Here is a 14,438-nt window from a genome sequence, read left to right as displayed (position 1 = left end):
ACTTTCCGAGTCGGGGTTCCACTTCTGGTCGGTAAATACGAATCTGGCTCCTCCGGCATCGTTTGAGCCGCCGGAGCCTTCACTGCATCTCTGCGTTCCGTGGCCGGAGCCTGTGGCCTCCCTGGTTCGGTTTGTAGAAGAGGAGAGTGGGGCTTCTTTTTTTCCTTTGAGGAAAATTTAGAACAACTTCGATGCCCTCAACTCACTCCTAAAGCTCAAAGGCGGTGACCAGCGGCCCTAGAATCCCTACCATAAGCCAGGTGGAGCGCGTGTTCGTAAAATTCCGTCTAGCACAGAAAGAAAAAAAAGTACTCGTTTACTCGGTTTAGGAGGATACACCTGCAGATATTTGAAAGCAAAACCTGTGGGGCTGCAAATGAGAGGGTGTGCAGCCTGGTCACTTCATAGAAATACCCAGTCAGCGTTTAGAAAGACACAAAGCACCAGGTGGCTTTCCGGCGAGGGAAGTCCCTCACCCTAAGCTTGCGCCTTCGGAAATATTTTCTGTGTCTCTTTAACCTAGTCTTTCCATACGCCCCCGAAGCCGACCTCGTTTCCAATAAAAACCAGTCCCTTCTCGCTTCCTCCAGAAAAAATGGAACTTTGAATTTGTTTTTAGATAATTATCCGAATTCCTAAAGACAAGCTTTTCAGTTGAAAGTCTATCATAATCTTTTGTAACTTCCCCTGTTTAGGTTGGCCAATCTTAACTCTTGTGGTTGGTGTTTACACATTGTGGTGGTGAATTATTTACATCTGCCCAGATTGTCAACGTTTGTTATTAGTAAGCAAAGGGTACCTTGCAAAGTTTTTTTTAAATGCTTCTATTTAAATGCTTGTATTAAATGCTTCTATTTTAAATGCTTGTATTTTTTTTTTTTTTTTGAGTATGCTAGGGTGGAAATTACATTCGGAAGTCTCAAATAATTGCATTTTTGTATATTTTAGCTCCTGTTTATTATTATTATTATTTTTGCTTTTAGAAAAGGGGGGGTTCTTTCACTTTTCTGCATTTCACAGCTCAACTTCTTCACTTTTTTCTCTAGTTCTGGACAAGTAAGCAACCAGTTCTGAAACTGCAAATTCCATCTGAACTGGTCAGTGGTGGCTAGTTCAGTGCTGCACCTGGAGGGAACTGAGAATGATACATGACTTCCAAAATAGATCCATTGCTTGTGGGTAGAGGCTTCATCAGATGCTGGTGGGGATCTATGAGGCAGGCAAGACCTGAGACATGGTCTGGCAGAAGATGGCTGGCTATTGTCTGGCTCAGCTCTGCCCCTTTAAGATGGGATCCCTGGCTGTGTACCTTGTACAAGGAAAGAATCCAGCCTTGCTGTTTCTCCCCTGGGGTCTCCACCTCTTCTGATTTTTGACCCATTATTGATTCTCACTTCCCATCTTGGTCTAATTCCTCCAGAACTTATACCCCAGGCTGTTATTAAACTCCCTAGCTTTGTATCGGATTCTTTTGCTTTCTAGTTTTAGTTTTTCCTTTTGACACCGTATGTCCATGGACACTACGGGAAAAAGCTGCCTTTGTTGTTGTTGCTGTTGGTAAGCTTCTTCTTGGAAGAGAAAACCATATAGGCAAAGGGGTGCCCTCAGGGGCATTGGACAGCTCACCTGGTGACAGGTGTAGTCCCACAGTGAGGAGTCAGGGAGAATGCAGACCAGGGAGATGACGGCAGGAAAGCAGTTGCAATCAGGGAGCGTTAAGGAATGAGGGTGAGCATCATGGTGAATCTGTTGGTTGGGGCATTCATCCATTCATTCAGGAAGTGTTGATCTGGTATGTGCCCGGTGTCATGCAAGGTGCCGGCAGTATACGGGTGAACAATGTAGATATGGTCTCTGTGCAGAGCTTGAGCAAATATTAATGGTGGGCTTGCATAAGTACATGTATCTTATTTAAACTGAAGCAAAGATATAAGAGAATGACTGCAGAAGAGTATGAGGGGAATTTTTGGAGTGATGGAAGTGCTTTTGATCTTGATTTTGGAGGTGGTTAGTGGATTAAAAAAAACCTCTACACTTAAAAAAGTGGATTTTGTGTGTAAATTATACCTTGATAAAAAAAAATCATAGCAACCATCATTCTAAATTTTTAAAAATGTTTATTTATTTTTGAGAGACAGAGTGTGAGCAGGGGAAGGGGAGAGAGAAAGGGAGGCATAGAATCCAAAGCAGGCTCCAGGCTCTGAACTGTCAGCACAGAGTCCGATGCAGGGCTCGAACTCACAGACTGCTAGATCATGACCTGAGCTGAAGTCAGATGCTTAACTGACTAAGCCACCCAAGTGCCCCTATAGCAAATATCATTCTAAACAGCAAAACACTAAAACCCGTTTCAGTAGGAATCAGGAATCAGACAGACATGCCTTTTATTGTCAGAATTGTCCCACACTCTTTAGGAGGGTCTAAGACAAGAACATAAAGTAATTGGCATTAACCTTAAGAAAGTTGAAGTCTTTTATTTTGGAATCGCTTCTTACTGTTGAAATGACTGTATACCCTGGAAACCCAAGAGATTCTAGTTAGGGAGGAAAAAAAAAAAATATATATATATATGTATACACACACACACACACACACATACACACACACACATATACACAATGTTTGGTAAATTATTGACTATGAGATAAATATATAAACACCAATAGACTTGCTCTAATCTTGCAAAAAACACATAGAAATGGAAATTTAAGGGGCACCTGGATGGCTCAGTTGGTTAAGCGTCCAACTCTTGGTTTCAGCTCAGGTCATGATCTCATGGTTTGTGAGTTTGAGCCCTGCATTGGGCTGTGCGCTGACAGCATGGAGCCTGCTTGGGATTCTCTCTCTCCCTTTCTCTCTGCCCCTCGCTTGCACTCTCTCTCTCAAAATAAAGAAAAACATTTTTTAAAAAAAGGAAAAAAAAAAAGAAATGGAAATTTAAAAGACTTCATGTATATTAGAGGCAAAACCCATCAAATATTTAGGAGTAATTTGACAAGAAAGAGCTCCAACGTGGAAAAAACAGAAGATGTTACTGAAGAATATAAAACAAATAGAGAACTTGGGTCAGGTGCCAGACCCTAAGTATTATCTATTGCCATGTAATAAATTATCCCCAAACTATACAACTTAAAACAGTAAACATTTATTGTCTCATCCTATCTGTAGGTCAGGAATCCAGAAGCGCTGAACTGGGTGGTTCTGGTTCACGGTCTCTCATGAGGCTGCGGTCAGGATGTCAGTGTGCGATGCTGTCATCTAAGGTTTGACAGGCTGCGGGGTTTGCTTCTGTGATGGCTCACTCATATAGCTCTTGGTGGGAGATCTCAGTTCTTCACCTCATGGACCTTCATAGGGCTGTTTGAGTGTGCTCATTGCATGGCAGGTTTCTCCAGAGTGAGTGAAAAGCCGGGGAGTAGCCGTAATAAGTCCTGACCAACCTCAGAAATCACACCATCACTTCTGCAATAACCCTATTCAGTGAGAGGGGATTACCCAAAGATGTAAATACCAGGAGTCAGACATCACTGGGGCCATTTTAGAAGCTAGCTGCTACTGCATCTTAGCTGCAAGGGAAGCTGAGAAAGGGTTTATCTGGCATTTTCAGCTTTTTTTGTGAGGGTTGGGCTCATAAGGTGAGGATAAGAATCTTAAGATGGAGATTCCCCCAAATACAGGAATGGGTTCAGATGATGAACAGTCAAAAGGACTGATAAATGTCCACTGCATGTTTGAATATACAAACAGATCAGTGTAACAACAGAGAGAATCCAGAAATAGATTGCCTCAATTTAATACGTGACAAAAGCAATTTTTCTGTTTAGAGGGGAATGGCTAGTTTACTTCATAAATGATGCTGGCCTTGACTGGCTACCCATCTCCAGCAAAGTGAAGTGGGCTCCTATCTCACACTACATAAAACATATCCCAGCTTAGAAGAAAATGAGAGCACCTGTGAGCGCACGCCAGGGATGTGGGAAATCTTGGCTTGAGCATCCAGAAAATACAATGCAAAGCCTATGGTGTTTCCCAGGCGGCCTCCTCAGTCGTTCCTGAATTCCAATTTTTGTATTTCTAGCAGTGGCCCTGTCAAGTGCAGCAAATTAATACTGTGGTTTCCTCCAAGAATGCAGGTTCCTGTGGTATAGGAATCAGCAAGTACTTGGAGGGGAAAAGCAAGAGAGAATGTGGGGCTCACTTCTCAACACTTCCTTTCTTTATGGAGTCGTCTCCTCAAATCCTGGTTGCCTGGGTAGCCATCTGATGCCTTTAAGTAAGTTCTCAAGTGTCTGATCCAGCTTCTCTAGTGTCCATCATAGTAAATTGTAAAAGTAGATGTGGCTCAAAAAAAAAAAAGTAGATGTGGCTCTACCTAGCAGATAGAGAATTCCTTGGTCCTATTTTAATGTGTAAAAAAAAAAAAAGATTTTAGGTAAGACAATAAACAGCCATTATTAGGGGTGCCTGGGTGACTTGCTTGGTTCGGCATCCAACTTTGGCAGGTCATGATCTCATGTTTCTTGAGTTCAAGCCCCATGTCGGGCTCTGTGTTGACAGCTCGGAGCCTGAAGCCTGCTTTGGATTCTGTGTCTCCCTCTCTCTGTGCCTCCCCCATTCACACTATGATTCTCTCTCTCTCTCAAAAATAAATTAACATTAAAAAGAATAGCCATAATTATCTTCTTATGTTAACTTTTTGGTGGTTTTTCATCAAGCAATTTATGTAATGTTTAATGTTTCCAAGCTGTAGAACTTGCATTATTTTGGCTATAGAACAATAAATGTGTTTCTAAATATATAATGTAATTGCAACTGTAGTTTACATTATATCTTCTTTTTGACCAGTTTTAACTGTGATTTTGGATTATTTGTGATCTTTTCCCTATACCCTGCCCAAAGTGACACCAGATATCTTGCTTGAGAATTGACTTTGGATTTGTAAAATGGTTACCTGCATTTGCTGATAAAATCTCTGGGTGCTGTAACTTTTATTTATGCAGTTAGAAAGTTTAAATCTATTTTTTTGTTTGTTTGTTTTTAACATGAGGCTTGAACCCATGCCCAACATGAGGCTTGAACTCACAACCCTGAGATCAAGAGCCACAGGCTCTACCCATTGAGTCAGCCAGGAACTCCAAGTTTAAAGTTTTTTTTTTTTAAATGTTTTTTTTGAGAGAGAGACAGTGACAGAGCAGGGGAGTGGCAGAGAGAGAGAGAGGGAGATACGGAATCCAAAGCAGGCTCCAGGGTCTGAGCTGTCAGCACAGAGACCAACGCAAGGCTTGAACTTATGGACTGTGAGATCATGACCTGAGCTGAAGTTGGACACTTAACCGACTGAGCCACCCAGGCACCCCTAAACCTGTTTTAAATTAAATTCACCCATAATCTTGTAGTTCATATTTTCTTTTCTTTTTTTTTTTTTGGAGAGAGAAAATATGAATGGGAGAAGGGCAGAAGGACAGAGAGAGAGAGAGAGAGAGAGAGAGAATCTTAAGCAGGTTCCGTGCTCTGCACAGAGCCCAACACAGGCTCGATCCCACGACCCTGGGATCATGACCTGAGCCGAAATCAAGAGTCAGATGCTCAACTGACTGAGCTACCCAGGTACCCCTTTTCTATTAATTAAAAACAAACATCTCCCTAGAGTTTGCTTAATAAAAATAGGTCAGTTAAAAAATATCCACCCAATGTCTTTTATTGACTTTGGACACTAGCAGAAAATAAGAGGAATTGAATTTCAAATAATATTTGTTAAATTTTAATTTGTGGTAAGTTGATATTTTGCATGATCCAATCATACATGTTGATAATTTACGTTAGGACTAAATAGAGTTTTAGAGCTGAAAGGAATCTTGGAAATCATGTTATTCTACAACTCTCCCTTTCAGTTTTATTTATTTAAAAAAATTTTTTTTCCTTAATGTTTTTATTTATTTTTGAGACAGAGAGAGACAGAGCATGAGCAGGGAAGGGGCAGAGAGAAAGGGAGACACAGAATCGGAAGCAGGCTCCAGGCTCTGAGCCATCAGCACAGAGCCTGATGCGGGGCTTGAACTCACAGACTGTGAGGTCATGACCTGAGCGGAAGTCGGACGCTCAACCGCCTGGGCCACCCAGGCGCCCCTCCCTTTCAGTTTTAAATGATAAAACTATTATATTCTCATGGTGTAAAAAAATGCCCAGTTGGTACAGAAAAGTATAAGGTCAAAGGTAAAAGTTCTAGATTCTTCCCACCTCCTCATTCCCATTCTCTAGAAGTCATTACTGATAGAGGTTCCTTATGCATCCTGCCAAAAATTTGTGTGTATTTGTGCAAAAGTATGTGTGTGGTTAAATTAAAGATGAAATTTTTGATTTTTTAAAAAACAAAGGGAACAATACACGTTAGCTTATTCTATTTAATACATCTCAGATATCTCATTCCTTTTTAAATCTGCTGTCCTGTTTTTTTTTTTCATTTTCTTTTTAAATTTTTTTTAAACATTTATTTATTTTTGAGACAGAGAGAGACAAAGCATGAACAGGGGAGGGTCAGAGAGAGAGGGAGACACAGAATCTGAAACAGGCTCCAGGCTCTGAGCTGTCAGCACAGAGCCCAACGCGGGGCTCGAACTCACAGACCGCAAGATCATGACCTGAGCTGAAGTCGGCCGCTTTACCGACTGAGCCACCCAGGTGCCCCAATCTGCTGTCCTGTTTGATAGGCATTGGTATTGTTTCCAGCTTTTGTTGTTACCACGATTAGTGCTGCAGAGAATGCTTTAACATGCACAAGGTTTTGTGTTCGTGCGTGTTTGTCTGGAGGATAAATATATAGTTTGGAATAGTTAGATCAAAGTGTATATACATTCAAAATTCTATGAGTATTTACTAATTCCTCTGAGAAAAGGCTATACGAATTTATGCTCCCATATCAAACCTCCCCCCTGCACATTCCCTTTAAAAATAAAAAATAAAAAAAAAAAGCTTAGGAAATTTGTGGTTCTGAGAACTTAGATGAAGTCCCAGAGTTCGGTATTGGCAGAACAAAGTAGAACTCATATTTTAAACATTTATTTTTTTAAAAAAATTTTAATGTTTCTTTATTTTTGAGAGGCGGTGGAGGGGGGAGGAGCAGAGAGAGAGGGAGACACAGAATCTGAAGCAGGCTCCAGATTCTGAGCCGTCAGCACAGAGCCCGACCCGGGGCTCTAGTCCACAAGCCCTGAGATCATGACCTGAGCTGAACTTGGATGCTTAACCAACTGAGCCACTCAGGCGCCCTTTAAACATTTCTTACATTGTTCTAGCCACCTCTTGACTACTGGGAAGAGTTTGAGGGCTTTTTTTAAAAAAGGAAATTTTATTGTGTTAAGATTTCAACAGCCATGAATGTGCGTTATAAAAAAGATTGAAAATTAAAAGAAAGGTCAAGGAAGAAAATTGAAATAATCTGTATGCATTAATGAGCTAGATCACTACTAGCATGTTGGTGTCTGTGTTGAAATTTGACATGTATTTTTATTTATTTATTTTTTTGAGAAAGGAGGAGAGAGAGAGAGAGAGAATGTATAAGGGAGGGGAGAGAGGGAGAGGGAAAGGGAGAGATAGAGAATCTTGAGAGAATCAGTTGTGAGATCATGACCTGAGTGAAATCAAAAGTCATATGCTTAACTGACTGAGCCACTCAGGTACCCCAAAATCTAACATATATATATATATTTTTTTAACGTTTATTTAGTTTTGAGACAGAGAGAGACAGAGCATGAATGGGGGAGGGTCAGAGAGAGAGGGAGACACAGAATCTGAAACAGGCTCCAGGCTCCGAGCTGTCAGCACAGAGCCCGACGCGGGGCTCGAACTCACGGACCGCGAGATCGTGACCTGAGCCGAAGTCAGCCTCTTAACCGACTGAGCCACCCAGGCGCCCCTAACATATATTTTTAAATTAAATGGGGATCACCCAATAATACTATTTTTGGAAATTTCTTTTTCACTTGTCAATATGTGGTAAACAGTTTCCCATGTAAATATTTTTACAAGGTGTCTTTTAATGGATTAACATTGTCTCGTGTCATGACTGTGCTGTAATTGTTTGATTTATTGTTGTTAGACCTTTAGTTTTTTACCAATTTTAAACCATCATAAATATTGCTGCAATGAAAATCCTTATAGATAAATCTTTATATACAAAATGAATTTTTAAAATTGGAAATGCTTGGGGCGTCTTGCATTTTCTATCTCTCTAAAAAAAAAAATTGGAATGCTTGGTAAAAAATATGACATGTTTTAAAAGGATTTTGATACTAAAAATTGCCCCCTAGAATAGTTGTACCAATTTACATTCCCACCAATGGACATTTTAAGCATAAGAAGCTTAAAAAAATCTGGGGCTGTCAAGGGTAAAATTACCAAAGTTAGGTAATTTGAATATAGAAATTTCTAAGCCTTAAAATATTGAGAGAAATTTCTGTAAAAGGTCAGAGGAATTTCTGACCAGTTAATAGATATTCTCATAACTTTTAGTTATAAAGTGCAGTGATCCATGGAGTAATACTGTTGAGGCTGCTGTATCACAAAATATGAAGGCAAACATGTTATAAAGGTAATATTAACTTTGACAACAATAGGAATAGCAAACATTGAGGGCTTAGTATGTACCTTGTAGATTACAAAATATAAAACAGTGATAACTTGCTTAAGAAATCTTAAGTAAGGATATTATGAGAGGTCCATTTTAGAAGTGCTAAGGGGCGCCTGGGTGGCTCAGTCGGTTGAGCGTCTGACTTCGGCTCAGGTCATGATCTCACAGTTTGTGGGTTCGAGCCCCACGTCAGGCTCTATGCTGGCAGCTCAGAGCCTGGAGCCTGCTTCAGATTCTGTGTCTCCTTCTCTCTCTGCCCCTCCCCCACTTGTGCTCTGTCTGTCTCAAGAATAAATAAATAAACATAAACAAATTTTTTTAAAGAAGTGGTAAAACAAATTTTTATTAAAAAAAAAAGCTTATCAGGTGCTTATTATGCAAAGTCTCATTTAACCCTGTCACATGGGTGTGGTCATCATTTCCAGATTTACAGGTGCAGGTCCTGGTGACAGAGTCAGTTTGAGGCAGGGTTTATATGACTCCAAAATTCATGCTCAACTTCTAGGAGTGTATCCACCATGATGCCCCTTGCTGCTGTCAGATGGGCCAGGGACAGATATTAAATAACTTTCATTTCCTGGTGTAGATGTTGGACCTTTTCAATTCTGCTTCAATCTTTTTGATTCTGCCAAGAGAAAGTTAATTTGGTACAAGTTTGTCTTAAATGTCTCTCTAATAAGTACATGTTAATCTACCTTTTCAATAAAAAGAGAAGTGTATCTAACTAGAATTTTTTCACACTGTTTTTTAATGCATTTATTTTTATGGCTACTATCTATTTGTGGCATATGATAAGGGTTTTCCACTTATGGTAATAATGAAGTTTCTAGTTAAAAGTTTTTTGACTTAAATTGCCTTAAAGTAAAATTAAAAGTCACATCTTACTTTTCTATATCTTCTTTCCACTCAAAAATGACTCCTTCCATTTAGGTCTCCTCTACTCCCCCTCCCCGCTCCATTAATCCCCTATTTTGGCAAAAACTGGGAAGGCTCTTTATTAGCAGTTCTGGAGCAAGATGTGGAGATGATTATTATTATTATTTTAATGTTTATTTATTTTTGAGAGAGACACAAGATGCAAAGGAGGGACAGAGAGAGGGAGACAGGATGTGAAGTGGCTCCATGCTGACAGCAGAGAACCTGATGTAGGGCTCAAACTCAAGAACCACAAGATGATGACCTAAGCTGAAGTCCCCAAGTCCAGTGCTAAATGGACTGAGCCACCCAGGCGCCCCTGGAGATTGTTATTTTTATTTTCTTTTATTTTAGGATTTTATTTTTAAGCAATCTTTACACCTAAGGTGGGGCTTGAACCCATAACCTCAAGACCAAGAGTCACACGCTCCACCAAATGAGCCAGCCCAGGGGTCTCTAGAGATTTTTTTTAATTTAAAAATTTAATTATAAAATAATCTAGCTATAATTCACAGCCTTTTTTTTTTTTTTTTGAAAAGCACTTGTTAGCATTGAATGAACCTCCCCCCATGGTGCCTTCAAGATGGCAGGCACCATGTTTTGGGAGCTTGCCTTTCCCCAAAACTTTGTAGTAGCGCCATCGCATCACATCAATGATAGGAGCAGCTCCTGTCTTGTTTTCTTTTTGGCAGCATTTACCCATGTCTGCTCACTGCCCGAGGTCCACAGTTTGTCAAGGTTGACAGTTGGGCAGAAGCTCTTTAAGTGGTGATGCCTCATGCCAACTTTCCCAAAGTAACCTGGGTGATATTTGTCAAAGTTGGTCCCGTGGTGATGCATGCCACCAGCATTACCCTGGCCTCCTGGGTGCTTCTGGTGCTGTGAGGCTGCCGTGGCCGTGGCTCACGTGCCCCTGGCTCATGTGGCCCTGGCTCACGTGGCCCCGACGTTTCTGGGTCTTCCTTCGTCTGGATGGCATGTCCCTGGATGGCAGCCCAGAGGTAAGAGTACAGTCATTTTGATTAGAGAAATAGATATGCTGCAATCTGCCATAATTAGCCATTCTAACACAGCTACCATATCATTTTTCTTTTCTGTTTTTCCCTCATGTGCATTTCTTCTGATAATAATAGTTAACATTCATTGGATATTTGTTACAGACACTGTTCGTAGCATTTTGCATCTAATAACTTGTTTGATCTTCTCTAGTATTTTATGATATGGATCCTGTCATTCCTATTTTGCAGATGAGGACACTGAAGCATGGTGAAATTGAGAAACTTACTATAAGAACCTGAATCCAGGGAATCAGTCTTCTGAGCTTAGAGCTTTCGTTCCTCTGTAGTGTGCTGTTTCCCATACTTAGCTGCATTTTGTTGACACTGTTGTTATTATGGCCTACGCTTTTTTTCTTGCCTTTTCACCCAACCATTATAAATATTTTCCTCTTGCTAGTTCTCAGATTTTTTTAAGAATTAAACTTATTTCAGTATAAATTACATAAAATTTAGATGCACCCATTTTTAAAAAATGTTTTTATTTTTGAGAGAGAATGAGCGCGCACGTGAGTGGGGGTGGGGCAGAGAGGGGGACAGAGGATGAGAAGCAGGCTCTGCGCTGACAGCAGAGAGCCCAATGAGGGGCTCATATTCACGAAGCAGGAGATCATGACCTGAGCCAAAACCAAGAGCCATGAGATCATGACCTGAACTGAAGTCAGACGCTCAACCGACTGAGCCACCCAGGCACCACTAAACGCACCCATTTTAAATGTTCAGTTGGTGAATTTTGATGAATGCCTCTACCTAATCACCACTATAATTAAGATATAGAACATTCCCATTGCCCTAAAGAGTTCCCTTGTGACTCTTCCAAGTTATTTCCGTCCCCTGCCCCTCCACTAGGCAAGCGATGCCTTCTTACTGATTTCTATCACTGCTCTAATTTTCTTCTCTTCCACCCATGAGTTTACAATTAGAAATGTAGTGTGTAATTCCCAAAACTTGTGAATTTTTTAGGTATCTTTCTGTTATTAGTTTCTAATTCAATTCCATGGTGGTTAAAGAGTGTACTTATATGATTTCAGTTCTTTCAGATTTGTTGAGTTTTGGTTTATGGCATAGAATGGAGGTTGGCAAACATCGTTTAAAGGGCCAGAAAGAGGGGTGCCTGCATGGCTCATTCGGTTGAGCATCCAACTTTGGCTCAGGTCATGATCTCACAGTTCGTGGGTTAGAGGCCTATGCTGGGCTTTGCACTGACAGTGTGGAGCCTGCTTCGGATTCTCTGTCTCCCTGTCTCTCTGTGCCTCTCCTGCTTGCTTTCTCTATTTATCTCCCAAAAATAAATAAACAATAAAATAAAATAAAAATAGAGGGCCAGATAGAAAATATTTCAGACTTTATACTCAAAACCTCCTCACAGGCTCAACTTCTCAACTCTGCTGTTATAGCATGAAATATATAATATATGAATGGGAATGGCTGTGTTCCAATAGAATGTTCTCTATAAAAACAGGTTAACAGATGGGCTTTAACTTCCGGTCTGTAGTTTGCTGACCCCTGGCCTAGCATATGATCTATCTTGGTGCTTGTTCTACGTGCACTTGAGAAGAATCAGTATTCTGCTGTTGTTGGGGGAAATATTAAAAAAAAAAAAGTCAGGTTGTTTGATGGTGTTTTTCAGATCTTTTGTATCCTTACAGATTATTTGTCTTCTTGAACTATCGATTAGTGAGAGAAGAATGTTGAATCTCTGACTATATTAAGGGTTTGTCTGTTTCTTCTTTCTGCCAGTTTTTGCTTTGTGTATTTTGGAGCTGTGTCGTTAAGTGCATACACTCTTAAGATTGTTAGGTCTTTTTGGTGGACTCCTTTATCATCATGTAACGTCACTCTCTATTCTTAGTAATACTCTTTGTTCTGAAGTCTACTTTTTCTTTTTTGTGTATTTTTGAGAGAGAGAGAGAGTTTATGTGCAAGCAAGGGAGGGGCAGAGAGGGAGACAGATAATCAGAAGCAGGCTCCACACTGTCAGTGCAAAGCCCAACTCAGGGGCTCAAATCCATGAACCATGAGATTTGAGCCATCCAGGTACCCCGGACTTTTTCTGATATACTCTAGTTCGCTTAGGCTTTACGCTCCCATACTGCCTGAAGTCTAATAACTGAAAAAAGCTATTTAATGTGTTTTGTCAGTTTTCTAATTTTCTGAAGAAGATAGATAAGTCTAGTCCCTCTCGTTCTATTATGGCTACAAGCAGAAGTCCATAACTGTCTTTTTAACAGACGCACAACCTGCCACCCATGGTCGTACTTTTATCCTCTTAGCTAGTCCCTTGGCAAAGACCATTTAGTTTGCTTTCTTTCTTTTACCATTTTTCCTGTCAGAAACAATATAATGAACATCTTTTTTTTTTTTTTTTTTTTTTTTTTTTTTTAATCGGAAGCAGGCTCCAGGCTCTGAGCCATCAGCCCAGAGCCCGACGCGGGGCTCGAACTCACCAACCGTGAGATCGTGACCTGAGCCAAAGTGGGCCGCGTAACCGACTGAGCCACCCAGGCGCCCCTATAATGAACATCTTAATGGCTATAGTTTTTCACTATTTCGATTAGTTCCTTGGAATGATTCCCAGAAAGTGGAATCATTGAGTCAAACATTATAAACGCTTTAATATATTTTGAAATATATTGTCACTTGTCTTCTAAATATACCTTCCAATCGCTTTCTGAAATTACCAGTTTACAGTTCCATAGCTATATGTGAGGTAAAAGTTTCACCAATGTATATATACCTATACTTAAAAATCTGTATCATTGCTTTAAACATAAAAAAAAAAATTCTAGCAAGGTTGCATATGCGTTTATATGTATTCTTGCATTGTTTTTCTTTTTATCTATTTGTGTCTTTTGCTTATATGTCTACTAGGATGTCAGTATTTTTTTTAGAGTAAAGATAAATTTATTTGTGGAAAATATTTTTTACAGCCCATTGATTACCTTTTATGTCTTTTCAAAATGTAACTATATCTGTTTATTTTTTTGGTGATTTCTTCTATAGCTTGTAAGTTTTAGAAGTCCTCTCCCGGTTTGACAAATATTCAATAATGTTTTCTTTTAATTTGAAAATTATGTTAAATTCTATCATTCGACAAATATTTACCTATCACCCACTCTGGACCAATTATTATGCTAGGTGTTGGGGACATGGTAGAGACCAAAATAGAAATGACCTCTGATTGCACGGACCTAGGAGAAGGTGGATATTTGCAAGGGCTGACAATTTAATTTTAGCCTCCTACATGGCAAGAGAGAAGTCTGTTAATAAAGCACTTATGACGCCTATTCTGTCATTTTGGATAACTTTTTTTTTTTTTTTGGTACAGTAGTGTGAGAGTATGGCTTAAATTAATTTTTCTTTTCAAATTGCCACTTGTTATTACAATATCATTTATTGCATAGGTATTTCCCACCCATTGATTTAAGGTATTTCATGATCTCTATAATATGGAGGCACTATAATATATGTGTTCTGGAGTCAGGCTAACCTGTGTTTAGATCCTGGCTATCCACACACTAGCCAAGTGACTTTGGACATGGTTATCCTATTTGAACTTCCGTTTCTTCATCTGTAAAGTATGGTGGCAATATTATCTATTATTGAGCTATTATAACAATTAAAAGCAAAAGGGTTAACACTTTTTAAAAAAGCACTGCATTATTCTTGTCAGATGATCCTGATGAAAAATTGGCCTATACATGATTACACGATGTTTTTCCACAGGTGAAGGCAAAAAACATAACCCAAAAAGCAAAGTTTCATATGGAAATGAGTTTGCATTAAGAGAATGCTCATGAAACGAGGTTGTTTTTATTTAACTTTTTGCTTCTCAGCAGGGT

General features: G+C 39.7%; 1 non-coding gene across 1 annotated transcript; it reads left to right on the top strand.

The window, feature by feature from the left end:
* Positions 1–8,737: 8,737 nt before the first annotated feature.
* Positions 8,738–8,822, top strand: TRNAR-UCG (transfer RNA arginine (anticodon UCG)). The gene has a single exon. It is a non-coding gene; the product is annotated as a tRNA-Arg (tRNA).
* Positions 8,823–14,438: the final 5,616 nt, after the last annotated feature.

This window comes from Acinonyx jubatus, chromosome B4 (assembly GCF_027475565.1).
Source record: "Acinonyx jubatus isolate Ajub_Pintada_27869175 chromosome B4, VMU_Ajub_asm_v1.0, whole genome shotgun sequence".
Classification (NCBI taxonomy): domain Eukaryota; kingdom Metazoa; phylum Chordata; class Mammalia; order Carnivora; family Felidae; genus Acinonyx; species Acinonyx jubatus.
The sequence above is the reverse complement of the archived record's forward strand: the minus strand, read 5'-3'. Positions and strand labels throughout refer to the sequence as shown.